At 41.4% G+C, this 12,169-nt stretch overlaps 1 protein-coding gene across 3 annotated transcripts in view; it reads left to right on the forward strand.

Moving 5' to 3' along the window:
* Positions 1–12,169, forward strand: part of GALNT18 (polypeptide N-acetylgalactosaminyltransferase 18) — a 336,920-nt gene that overhangs the window by 67,151 nt on the left and 257,600 nt on the right. The window contains exon 1 of one of the 3 annotated variants that reach the window (XM_054827881.1): positions 3,604–3,704. The exons of the other annotated variants lie outside the window; for them this stretch is intronic. The gene's annotated coding sequence lies outside the window, so the exon portion shown is untranslated. Of the gene's footprint in view, positions 1–3,603; positions 3,705–12,169 lie in introns of those variants that run through there. 3 annotated transcript variants of the gene reach the window in all.

The raw sequence follows: 12,169 nt of genomic DNA on the forward strand, positions 1-12,169 counted from the left end.
TTTCCTTGCTTACATGCAAGCATTAGGATAGACGTGCTGCTTTTGGAGAAATTTACACCTTTCTGCAAGTATGGCTCACTATAGCATTACAATGCATTATTAATTCTGTACCTAAGAGATTAAGATAAATCACACATTAGGTATTATAATGAAATTTTGGGATTTAAGGATGTAAGGTGAGGTTGGCACCTCCTTAAGAGGAGTTATGAGGCTAGAGGGAGTTTGCTACTAGAGATCTTCAAGGAATTTTCTTGGAGCCACACATGTGATGCTTTCATTAATGAATGACCTTTGTGCAATAATGAAGAGTTTGCTAATGAAACCTGCTGTTGGCGTGCAGCTGGGAAATTGTTATTGTGCAAGAGAATTATAGTGTGATAGAGAGGTATAACCTTGAGGACAGGCAAAAGACAGATGAAATTCAGTAGCTGAGAGAACAGGTTTGTGCACTTAGAGGCTGTTTGTAAGAGCTTTCTCCTATGAGACAGTAGCTGCCACCTAACCGGTCAAGGTCAGGATCTACTAATTTTCAGTCACTGTTCATGTGAAAAACTGCTTATAGATCGAACATCATGGCACTTTTACCAAATCAAAGCTGTTGTGAGTTTTACAAATTGTATATTTTCCTGGCTTTCCTTCTTGCACAGCAAGTTTCACAGCTCGTTTCACCTGCTTAGCACAAGGAGAAAAGAGAGGCTTAATTCACTTGCCCATCCAATTTGGACACAGAATCTGAGTCTCAGGAGAATATGCTAGAAAATAGGATCAAGAATATTCTGTTGCAAGTTTTCTGTATTCTCCAGTTGAAATACTTTCACTATATATAAAATAACTTAATACTGATTGCAACAGGAACTTCACTTGGTCTTACAAACAAAGCATCCAGCTACCAAGCTGTGGGGTCATTTTCAGTTTCTGGACCAAAGACTTATCAAAGTTTTGTTTGGTTGGTTTTGACAGGTCTGACTGGCAAATCCAGTCCTCAGCGGATAGGTTTCTTGAAGAAGTGCTTGAGTGTTGGAAACAGCTAGGTTTTTTCCCAGCTGCATTAGGTTGTCTAATAAAAAGTGTCATCTGCCTTGATAAATGTTGCTTCCTGTTTTCTAGGCGTGAGAAAGTGCATTTTCACAACTGGCTTCTGTGCTACTGCTAAAAACTGGGGCTTAGTTCCCACTCACCTCCTGTATGCTACTTCCATCATTTATATTGCATTATGGTGAAACTCGACCAAAAAAAAAAATGTTACTGCCAGGTCAATTGGCAAATGTTGGTATTAGAACCAGAGAAGGGATGGAAACGTCTAGTAGGCAGAGTGGTACTGCCCCTTGGGCCAGCACTGGCCTCGTGGATGTGATGGAACTGTGCCCAAAGGATCCTTGTTCATCATTAATGTGCTGGAAATGCATAGTACTGTGCTGCTTATGTTCCTGTTGAATTCGGAACACAGCCTTTGCACACCAATTTTAATTTAGAAGGAAAGACCAATGAAAATGCATTTGAGATGTCCATTGTAACAGCAACAGCAGTAACTCATAATCTCTGCCGACAATAAGTACTGTATCGATCCACAAAGATAGGACCTTTGGAACAAAATGCTGCCCAAAAGCTGGGTACTTATCTTTTCTGATTCTTTCTTAAATATCTTCTGGCAGAGGTCCTGCAGTGGCATCTCTCTCTCATTATTTTTTGCAACTGAAAGGCTTTCTCCCTGTCTCATGAGATCTTTTGTGCTGTACAATAGGTCTCAGGTTTACTGTTGTTTCAAGTTCCCTCATGGATTTTTTCCTTTTTCAAACAGTTTCAAAGTAATCCTTCTTTACTGATCTTTCACAATCACTAAAACATTGAAGGAGCATCCAGACTGTGACAGAAAACAATAAAGTTAAGGCAATTCCCAGCTGAGGGTGATATGGCACCATACATCCATGACATACATTTGGGTGTTAGAGAGAAAATTAAGCAGCTTGTTGAAGTTACAGCATTGTGCCTGTGTGTTGGAAGGACATACAACACTTCCCACCATTAAATGAGGATTTAATGTTCGGGGTGCTCAAATGCTTCTATTTTTTTCTAAAACAAACCTTCATTAGCATGTTTGTTTAACCAGTACAAACTGTCTTGTCCCTGCTGCACAATGGTGGCTGCCAGGGTTTGGTTACAGCTGTCAGTCCCTTGTGATAGGCACTCGGATGTCATCCACATGTGTCTGCTTTGTGTTGGGAAAATATAATTTTTAAAGGGTCAGACTACTGACTGGTGAAAAGCAGAAATAGGTTCATAAAGCCGGTGGTAGTAGGTGCAAAACTGTGCCTCTGTTTTACTTCTTTAATTGCTTTCTGCAGAGATTTATTTCTGCTTGCAGGGCATTTTTATTCAAGGGTAGTAAGATTCTGGAAATCAGTGTTTGTAATGGAAATTGTGACCTGACTTTAATGTTAGTCTTGCTGACTGCTGAAAAAGCTGTACCTTAAGAAATACTATGACCAATCTGTCTCTACAGCAAAACACAAAAAAAGAACACACATGTACAAATAATTGTTTATAGAGTCTGGTATGGGACCAGAACAGCAAGAAACTTGAGGAGGAAAGCCAAAAAACTCTCCTGTGCCAGACCTCGGAAGTAACAAGCAATATTACCACATTAATGACACTTGGTCTATACAGACAAATTCCGTTGTCTCTACAGCACCATTTGTATTTTACACTGTGCTGAAGGCCCTGGCTTCAACAACTACCCTAGAGAAAAAACAACTTTATTTTTGCTTTGCACCTGCAGTTAAGTTGAATTGTGTGCTTTGTGTTTGCTTAGGGATATCCAGCAAAACGCATGCACCTGTGTGCAGGGGAGCCCAGCTGAGTCTCCGGGAGCGGCCGGCAGCTGGGTAATGGCCCAGCCCACCTGGCCCTGTGCCGCCACAACCTTGTGGGCTGCCCCTGTGCCGGGCACAAGGCAGCACCTGAGGAAGGGCTTTATTGCTTTTGCTTCAAAAAGCAGTGTGGTCTTAAAAAAGAAGGTTATTGGAGGCCTTGCTGTTTTGTCTGGAGCTCCAGAAGGACGTTTCTGACCCCAAAAGATGGAGTCACATGTGGTTTCACAAGAGAAAAAGCAGCTGCACCACCCAAAAAGTTGCTGGTAGGTGATGAGGCTAAATTATGGGGGGCAGTAAGATCAACTCTCTTTTAATCCCTAGAGTGAAAGTGTTTTGCTTGTAAATTTTGATGCTGCTTTATGGCCAGGACTTCTCCGTGTAAGGGGCCAAGGGCAGCGGGGTGAGGCTTGCTCTTCTACGGTCGCGCAGGCGGCTCCAGGCACACGGCTGCAGGGGTGGGGAGTGAGGCGGCAGAGCGTGGCGCCCAGAGGACGCGGAAGCTCCCTGCTGCCCGCCGTCTAGCTGCTTCTCTGGGTGCCATACCTGCTTGGCCCGCCCGCAGAGGGGGCTGGCAGCCTTCTGCAAAGTACGGGCAGCCCGGCCTCCGCACGCCTGGAGCTCTGCGGAAAGGCTGCCGCTAGCGACGGCCCGTCATACCGGTGCCGGTAAATCCGGACGAGGGCCGCAAGATGGCGCCGGCGGGCGGCTGCCCCGCCTGGCCTCGCCTCGCGCCGCCGCCTCAGGCAGCCACCGGCGTGGCCGGGAGCCGGGAAGCGCCTGCGGTAGCTCGGTGCTGCGCTCGGCGGGAGGGACCAGCGCTGCTTTCTGAGCTTCGTAAGTCTCTCAACTCTTGAAACTACTTTTGCACCGTGTATGAGCACATCCCACGTTAAACTCGGAGTGCTGCGTATGGTTTCTAGTCCGGGATTCTGGGTTCAGCTTCCATTTTTAATGCCCCTTTGCCTTAAAGGTGTAAGTGAGCTTCTTTTGAAAGGATTGACAGCATAAGAGCTTCAATTTCTAAGAGTAATGACAAACACTTGATGACAGCTTTAAAGCTAGGCTTTCCTGTGTTGTCTTCCTTATACAAAGACATCAGTGCGCCCAGGGTGGTTTTTGGAGTATCTCGAATCTGGTGGTAGTACGTGGGGAAGAGTGTTTCCAGGGGGAGAAAAGAACTTCTGTTCACTTTTAATTCTTTAACAGGCTTGAGAGAGGAGAAAGCTGGGTCTAGAAGATTAGGTTCTTCTCCTCACTCCCAAAAAAGGTTCGTTTCTCCAAGAAAGAGAAGAAACTTGTTGGATAGTTTGAATAGGTGGTTCAGCCTAGGCAGGAAGCCTGTGGGGAATCGGCTGAATTCAGCCTCTACTGAGGACACTAAAACAAAGGATCTCCATCTATAGTGGTTTTATTCTAGGCCTTATCCTCTTCATTAATGTAGATATGGCCTAGAAGGCAAATTAATATTATGCTGTAGTCTTTATGAGGAATCTTGCTCTCAAATGTAGGGAGCGACAGCAGACTGGCAATGAGGTTATGAAATTATTACATCCGAAGTAAAACCAACTTCAGAGCTGGATGGTAGGGGTGGAGAGGAGGATGTGAGGAGTTCTTTCAAGCCTGGCAGGAGAAACTGGTCTAAAGTGAGGATAGCTTTAAAAAAATAAATCTTCAGTTATGACTGCCAGAGGAACACCTAAAGCAGCCTTCTGGTGTGAGGAAAATGCCAAAAAATGCAGCTAGCTAATGGTGACCAGTCAATTTTTGAAAATAATCTGAGTTGCTGCATCTGAACCAAGTTTCCTATCATCTTTAAAGGATCTATTCCAACTCTAAAACCTTATTTTAAGAATTAACTCAACATTTCAAAACAAGCTGTTGGAATTTCAGTGGTGCTGCAGTTGGCCATCTGCTATTTTTCTAATTCTAGCTTATGTTCAAATAAATCTGGCTCATTTTCACAAAAGTATGTTCTAGGACTTGCATGTTCTGTCACTGCATCATCCTCTTGGTTTTATTCATAGATTGCGTGGGTACCTGGGGATGGGGGTCTCAGAACTGAACAGATTTCTGAGGTCTGTTCTTACCCTTCCCTTTTTCCACATTTAAGAAATGGTTCTAAATAGCACATGTTTTATGATTCTGAAAGGGAAGTGAGAGGAGGATCAGCCACGGTAATCTCTACTTGATTCTATGGAGCTTTTGGTGATTAGACTTCCAGAAAGGGTACTCTGCTTTCATAAACACTTATACTGCTCTAAATAAAAGGATATGCTCAGGGTTTTCTTTCTCTCTGTTTTTTAGATGTTGTTGCTGTTATGAAAGCATGAACTGCATAACTGATGGGCAGACTTCCAAAATGTATGAATGCTTAGCAAGGTTAACATTCCAGAGCAATAACAATACAGAGCACATCTTGATTCTGGTTAACTTAGCAGTTGTCAAGGGTTGGGTCTTCTCTACATTCCAGGTTACTGTAGTTATTTCCTGTATCTCTGGGAGATTTGCACATACCATCTTTTAAGCAGGTTTTCCTGTTACTGTATCCAATTAGATACAGGCTTCTGTTCTAACAGTTGCACTGAAGTTTCACACACACAACAGGGATGTCTGGATCTGAGTCCTTCCCTGGTGTGTTATGCCCAGTCCTTTGGCATCTAGGTCTAGGTGACTTCTGTCCCTGTCTTTTGGATCACCTACTCTTAGTGTAATTTAAGTCTATCATAATATTACTGACATTTTACCAGAGAGATAGCTTCATGAAATGCTGCAGGAAGGACATGCTTTTATTCTTTTACGGGCAGAACACCTAATCCTGTTTCCAGTCACACAGTTAATGTACTTTGGGCTGCCTGAGAACAGAGCCACAGCTATAAGAGAGCCAGAGAAGTATCTGTGTTTTAACTGTTGTACTATTAAACACTAGGTACCTTATGTGTGAATGCTATTAATAGTTAAAAAGCAATTTAATAGTAAGCTTTGTTGTACAATGAAGCAAAGCAAACATGTTAGCTTCCTCCCCTCCACAAAACCAAAGCTGGCTACCTGGAGACTTCTAAAACGAGCTGGTAGTAGGGAGCTCTTTGAAGAAAAATTAAATTTGGGTTAATTAATAGAGTTTAAATAAACTTGGGAAACTATATGGCCTGTTTCCAAGCACAGTAAGTTGTAATACTTAGTCCATGAGAGAGCACTGAAATCACTTGACTGTTAGAGTTATGTGATAAATGTACATCATGAGTACACTTGTCTGACTGTAAACATGTAGCTGACACTGTATGTGCAAAACCACACCTTTTCACATCCGAAAAGGTCAACTGTAGCTTTATTTGTAAGCTAGTACCTGAGATTGCCGTGTAACTTACACTCACCCTGTGGTGGGAGGAGCTTGTTTTCCTCATGCCCAGTATATAAAGAAGTTGCCAGGTTACAGAGCAGTTGAGTCCACACAGTTCCACAGAAGCTGTTGTTTTTACTGCTGTGGCTTTTGTCACTGCTTGGGACCGTATGGTCTCACCCTCTCCTTTGCAATGGCTCTAATGCACTTCTGGGAGATTCAGTCAGGGCTGTAGGACACCAGCACACCACCTTTGACTCAGGAACTCTGCCTGCTGTAGATCTCTGGAGGCTGGAAGAATATTTTGGAGAAAAAAAATACTTGTGTGTTCCATGTATGCTTTTTCTGGGCTATTTGCTGTTGGCTGCTGTAGAGGACAAATGTTAAGTCAAACAAAGACTTGTTCGGACCTGTGTAGTTCAGAAGCAGTGTGTAAAACACTTAGTGGGCTTAGAATAGAGTCAGACTCCGAGGAGTTCTACTGCCTTATTCATTGACAATCTCCTGTAGTAGGCTGGCTATATGTAGGTATAATGCAAGAGACTCCTTTTGTACCCTGCTGCAGTTAACACATGCTGGGTTTTAATCCTCTGAAGTCCTGAGTGCACTTTATCTAGGGATAAGTAATTGCTGTAGTTCAAGCATCTAAAATAAAGTAGGTGGTGTAGGTGCTACAAAGGAAGCAAACCTTGGCTGCGAGAAGGAAATGGATTCAGTCTGTGTTTTCTTTCCCAATACTACATACCTTGTTTTTTTGAGAGTCATATGTAGCACAGTGCCTGTGCTTTATATATGGATGTGCATACAGGCATGTATGTGACATCTGCGGGTGGTGAAGTGCAGAATAAAATAATACTAAAATACATAATTTTGAAATGTACTTCTTAATAGTTCTCAGTACCCAATTGGAATAGTGCAAAACCCCAAAACTTTGAGGTAAATGAAGAGCAAAACATGAAATGAGAAGAGCAGCCTGCCAAATGCTGCTCAATTGTGCTCTGTGGCAAGGTGATTTCTCTAGGACTTGACCTTTCAGAAGCTGTTTTGAAAGAAGCCAGCATTTGGTTAGCAAATGCAAGAAGCATGAATACTTGCAGTCAGCAGAAGGTTTGCAGTGTCAGGCTACCATACAGAGGAGCAAAGAAGTCAGTGCTATTTATATTCCTTTTAATTTGTGAATTTTCATCATTTAAGTCCAAGTATTGCCAGATGTTGAATATTTTCAACTACCAGTGAAGTCACTAGGATGAGAGGTCAATTAGGACATAATGAGATGCTGAGCTCATAAGGTCAGCCCTCTCCTGACTCTTCAGGAAAAAATTTTACTGAAGCACAATTGTGTTACTTTAGTCCTCATCTTCTCCTGTATTTGCTAAAAAAGACTACTATCTACGCAGAGAAAATCTGTACAGGTAAGTACTGGGCAAAGGAGAATGGTTATTAAAGAGTGCTTATTGTTAGCATTGTCTTGGGCACCAATGTAGTCTGGATTAGCATAGTCATGTTGTGATTAATGGCCTTATCAAAACTCAGAAAAATTACAGAACTTACACAAAGGAATGTAATATCCGTTACCACCACAAAACTCAATAACAAGGCAAAGCATGAAACAGTGTTTGATGTCATTAATAAAATCTATCATGGGATGCAGAAAAGTATTTGCAACTGCATCAGTCCTTGAGAAAAAAGTAGATAAGACAGTTGTGGTGATAGAATAGATAATACATTAAAGAAAAATTAACGTATCTTTGGGGATCTCTTCAGCAGGAGGTAAAGGGAAGCTTTTCTTCATGAGGGGAAAGTGCAGTTGTCTGAAAGCATGGAGAACATCATGGTTAGAAATCTTTACTCTTAAAGCAAGCATCCTTAAAATAGACCCCCTTACAGGTGCCTGTGTGTTTCATGTAACCAGTGCTAATTACTCAAATAGTAGTTTCAGCTGCAGTTGTGTTTTTACCTTTGCATCAGCTAATGACTCCTTATAAAGAATGCACCCACTATTTTTCTCATCTATTTCCATTAATAATACCTTATAGTAATGAAAATGCAGAGTGTTCGGGTTCTTAGTTTTAGCTAAACCATACCATAAAATTCTTAATGACTCAAAGTTCTGAAGATTTGTATTCTTGTCTTGCCTAAATAGTTGTCTGGCTTTGCCTTTCCTTGAGCACTGAAATCTGCAAGTTTTGTGCCCTGTTCATTCTGTGTTGGCTTCATCCCCTTAAAAGATGGGCCTGCTATTATTATTCCATGATTGCACATATCTGTGAAATAGAAGGCAATAGGCATACTGATGAAATCATGAGGCACAAATGTTGAACTTTACATCTAGGAACAGCCTAAGATCATCTCTGTAAGAAGGCTAATTTTAGGATCCTGCTGCTACAATCACTTACCAGATAAGCTGTGCCCAAACTTGAGGAGAAAGAAGTCCATGCTGCCACTGGCATCAAATGAATATATGTGGCATTGAGATAGAAGCACACCTTTCAGTCACTCGAAATCTGGCACGGAATAGAGAGGTAGAGATTGTAGAAATGGCACAATGGTTGTCTTGCAAAGGTGGACAGTGTGAAGTTGAGAGAAGCAGGAGGGTCTACAGTATGCAAGATGTCTACAGATTTTTAACGCCTCAACACTTGGTACAAAATATCAAGCATGAAAAAATTCCAGGATTCCCTGTGAGAGGTTCCTGCTGTTGCCCAAGTTCTTAGTTACCTGACCACCATCTGTGTTAGTGCCGCTGATAATGATGATCACCATACGTATGATGTCCTTGTCTTGAAGGAAGGAATCCACTCACGTCAGTTTGGCTGATAGCACAGGTACGATCAAGTCCTCCACTGGTTCAGGAAGTAAATATTTTTTGAGCCCAAATGTTCTTTTAAGAATGCATTCTGCTTGATTTCACGGCTTTGGGCATTGATGAGATCATCTTGATTGTGTTTGGAGGAGGGGCAGAGGTCGATTTCCAGTAGTTCTGCTGTCAGCAAATTGGTGATATTCTGTCCTTCCTAACACTGTAAGCTGGCACTTAAACATCTAGTTCTTATTAATGAGGAGATATTTTCATTGCTGTAGCTGAATGACTTAAAATAATTGAGAGCTCACTGGGCATGTGGCCAGATCTCTGAGCTAGAAAAATCAAATAATTTATGGATTTTTCTCCTTATTCAGCCTACTTGAACCACCTACTGATGCAAGGCCTGGAGGTCACAGGTTGTCATAAAGCTGAATGTAAGATTATTTGAAATGAATCTCATCAAGTTGGCTTAGATTCATATAAAATTGTGATATATTCCCTTACCCTGGCTAAGCTTATCTTTCTACAGAGCTTTCTAAGCTCATCTTTTTTTTTCTTTCTACTTTTGTATTTTTGTCAGTCTGAACCATCCAGTTGCAGAGAACTTGAAGAAGGACTATGCAGTGAGTTGTATTTTGAACAAGAAGCCTTACAACTAATTGGTAACAGTCAAGCATGCTCTATCAGGATGTGGGTTACATCTGTTGCTTGCTTCTTGAAACGTTTCTTTGGCTAGGATCCGTTTGCTGACATCTGAGATGCTTGCCATAAAAAAAATGCCAAATGCTTCTAAGATCCTGAAGCATGAACATTACCTGCCTGTGATAGGATCCATTTCAGTGCACGTCTGAAGGAGGAACATCTGTCTGATGTAAGTGTTCCTCAAGGCAGTGAAGTCATGTACCGATGTTATTCTGGCTTGAAGAGATCTCTGCAACCAGAAGCTGGGTTCTAGCTGGAGTGGTAAATGATACCAAGGTTGCTTCAACTCCTAGACTATTACTATTAGCACAAGAAGGTGCAGAATATAGGAGCTGTGTGCTGACCTGAAAATGAAATGTGTGGACGTTCTCACTTGATTTGCTTACTCTGCCATAAGTGTGGTTTTAATGCTTTTTTTAGTATGACACCATTCTTGGGCACTGTTAAACATACTGCATATGGCCATCAGCATAATTCTAGTTCATTCTCTTCCAATTCTCCTGATTATTTTTCAGGAGGTTATTAAAAAAAAATTCTGAAAGGAAAAAACACCTGCTAGTTGAAGACAGATTATTCAAATGTCAGGAGAGAACCTCCTCCATATGTACTGTAATAAAAGCAAAGAATCTTAAAATAGACATCTGTGACTTGCATAATAATTGAAATACAGTTTGCTAGGGAGGCAGCATCAATGTAACTAAGGAACCTTTCTTGTCTGGTGGCCCTGGATGAAGAGATGGTGTATCAAAGTGTTTCAATTACTGCTTGAAGAGTATAATCTGTGTCAGTTGGATCGAGAACACACTACGCACCCTCTTTCCCACCATCTGCCCAACAATCAGTTTAACTTAATCTGCAAGTGATAGAACAGCAGCCTTCAGTAACTTGAGAACATGACATTTATCACATTTAATATCCACTGACAAAAATGTCTGTTAATAAAAGGGTGCTGAGTCTAGCACTAAAATAATGACGGAGAAGTTCTTTGGGTTTCTGTCTTCATTTTTATATAAAACCATCAATGAAATGCTATCATCTTGCTTGTCAATGTGTAATTGTCTTTTAATTATTGGCTGCTAAGTAGTCATTTTTTTCACATTTACTGTTTTCAAAGGCAAAATCTTTTCATAAGACTTTCCTAGCCTGGAGGAAATGAAACTGTTTCACTCTCTTCAACTGTAGATAAATCTTAGGTGCATCATTTGTTCATCACAGTGAATTCATTGTGCGTTGCTTGATGATGAATGAAGGTACATGCAGAGACTTCAGTCATCACCATGTTGTAATGTCAAAACCTAGGTATTCCAGCTGATTAATGTGGAGTGGGAGGGAAGGATGAGGGAGGAGCCCATGCTGATTTTATAATTGTCAGCTATGGCTATCTTGTGAAGTGTTCAACTTGCCTGAAACCTGCACAGCACAACACTGCAAGGATGGCTCTTGGGGATAGAAGTCTTTGGGAAGGAGGGGCATGTTCTGTCTCTTGCCTTTCTAAAGACTGGTGTGGTAACATCATCTTTATGACAAAAATCAGGTATATACATTGATCTCGACTCTGAATGCTAGTAGGGAATAACTAAAGGCCTTGTCATGAGAGGTGTGTTGTTGGGGCAACATGTGAAGATTTGATTCATCAAGCATTGGAAGTTGGATGAATGAGGCACCTGTTCATCTCCCAAGATGCTGGCTCCCTCGTGCAAAGCTCCCAGTGTGATGCCATGGTTCTCCTGTGATTGAACAGTTGTATAACACAGGTCTGCACTCAGCATAGCATAATGTGATAACAGAAAGCAGATGGGAACTGATGGTAAGAGCAGTCATCAGCCTAAGTGGTGGGCACACTCTTCTACTTTACAAGCCTGCTGTGTTACCTGTAGTACACTTACATAGTTAATGCCATCCTGGGCTTAACTAAGTTTTTGGTCGTGTTTTGTTTTGTTTTTTTTTAAATTTATTTCAGAAGAGAAATTCCAAATATTTTCTGTAAGCTAGATTTTCTTTGGCAGCTTCACAAATGAAAACTAAGTCTTGATGGCTAAGACTGGATTCCCTTAGATACATAAACAGAAAATCAGATCCTAGAAGGCAGGGAAGTCATGCTGTTCTGTCCCATTATTGTGTGTAAGGAAGGTACTTAAAAGACTTCTATTAAAATTTACAGAAGAAAAGTCAATTTTTTGCTAAAAATCTTAGCAAGCTGACAACAGTAACCAGTCAAATCCTGAAATTATTTTAATGAGAACTTACTGACAGTGAAAAAACATTCCACATGGTCATCAGCGCTTTTATAAGTCATTCACCAAGATTAGTGGTATGCTTCTACTGATGCTGGATCCAACTGCAAACACTGCTATAAACTTCAAGCTTTTCAAGATTTTCAGGGGACTCTTCCCCTCCCCCCCCCCCCCAAAAAAAAAAAAAACCACTTGGACTCTCTTGATGAGAGGATTTTCAGTG

The sequence above is a fragment of the Grus americana genome, chromosome 5 (genome assembly GCF_028858705.1).
Source record: "Grus americana isolate bGruAme1 chromosome 5, bGruAme1.mat, whole genome shotgun sequence".
In the NCBI taxonomy this organism is placed as follows: Eukaryota; Metazoa; Chordata; class Aves; order Gruiformes; family Gruidae; genus Grus; species Grus americana.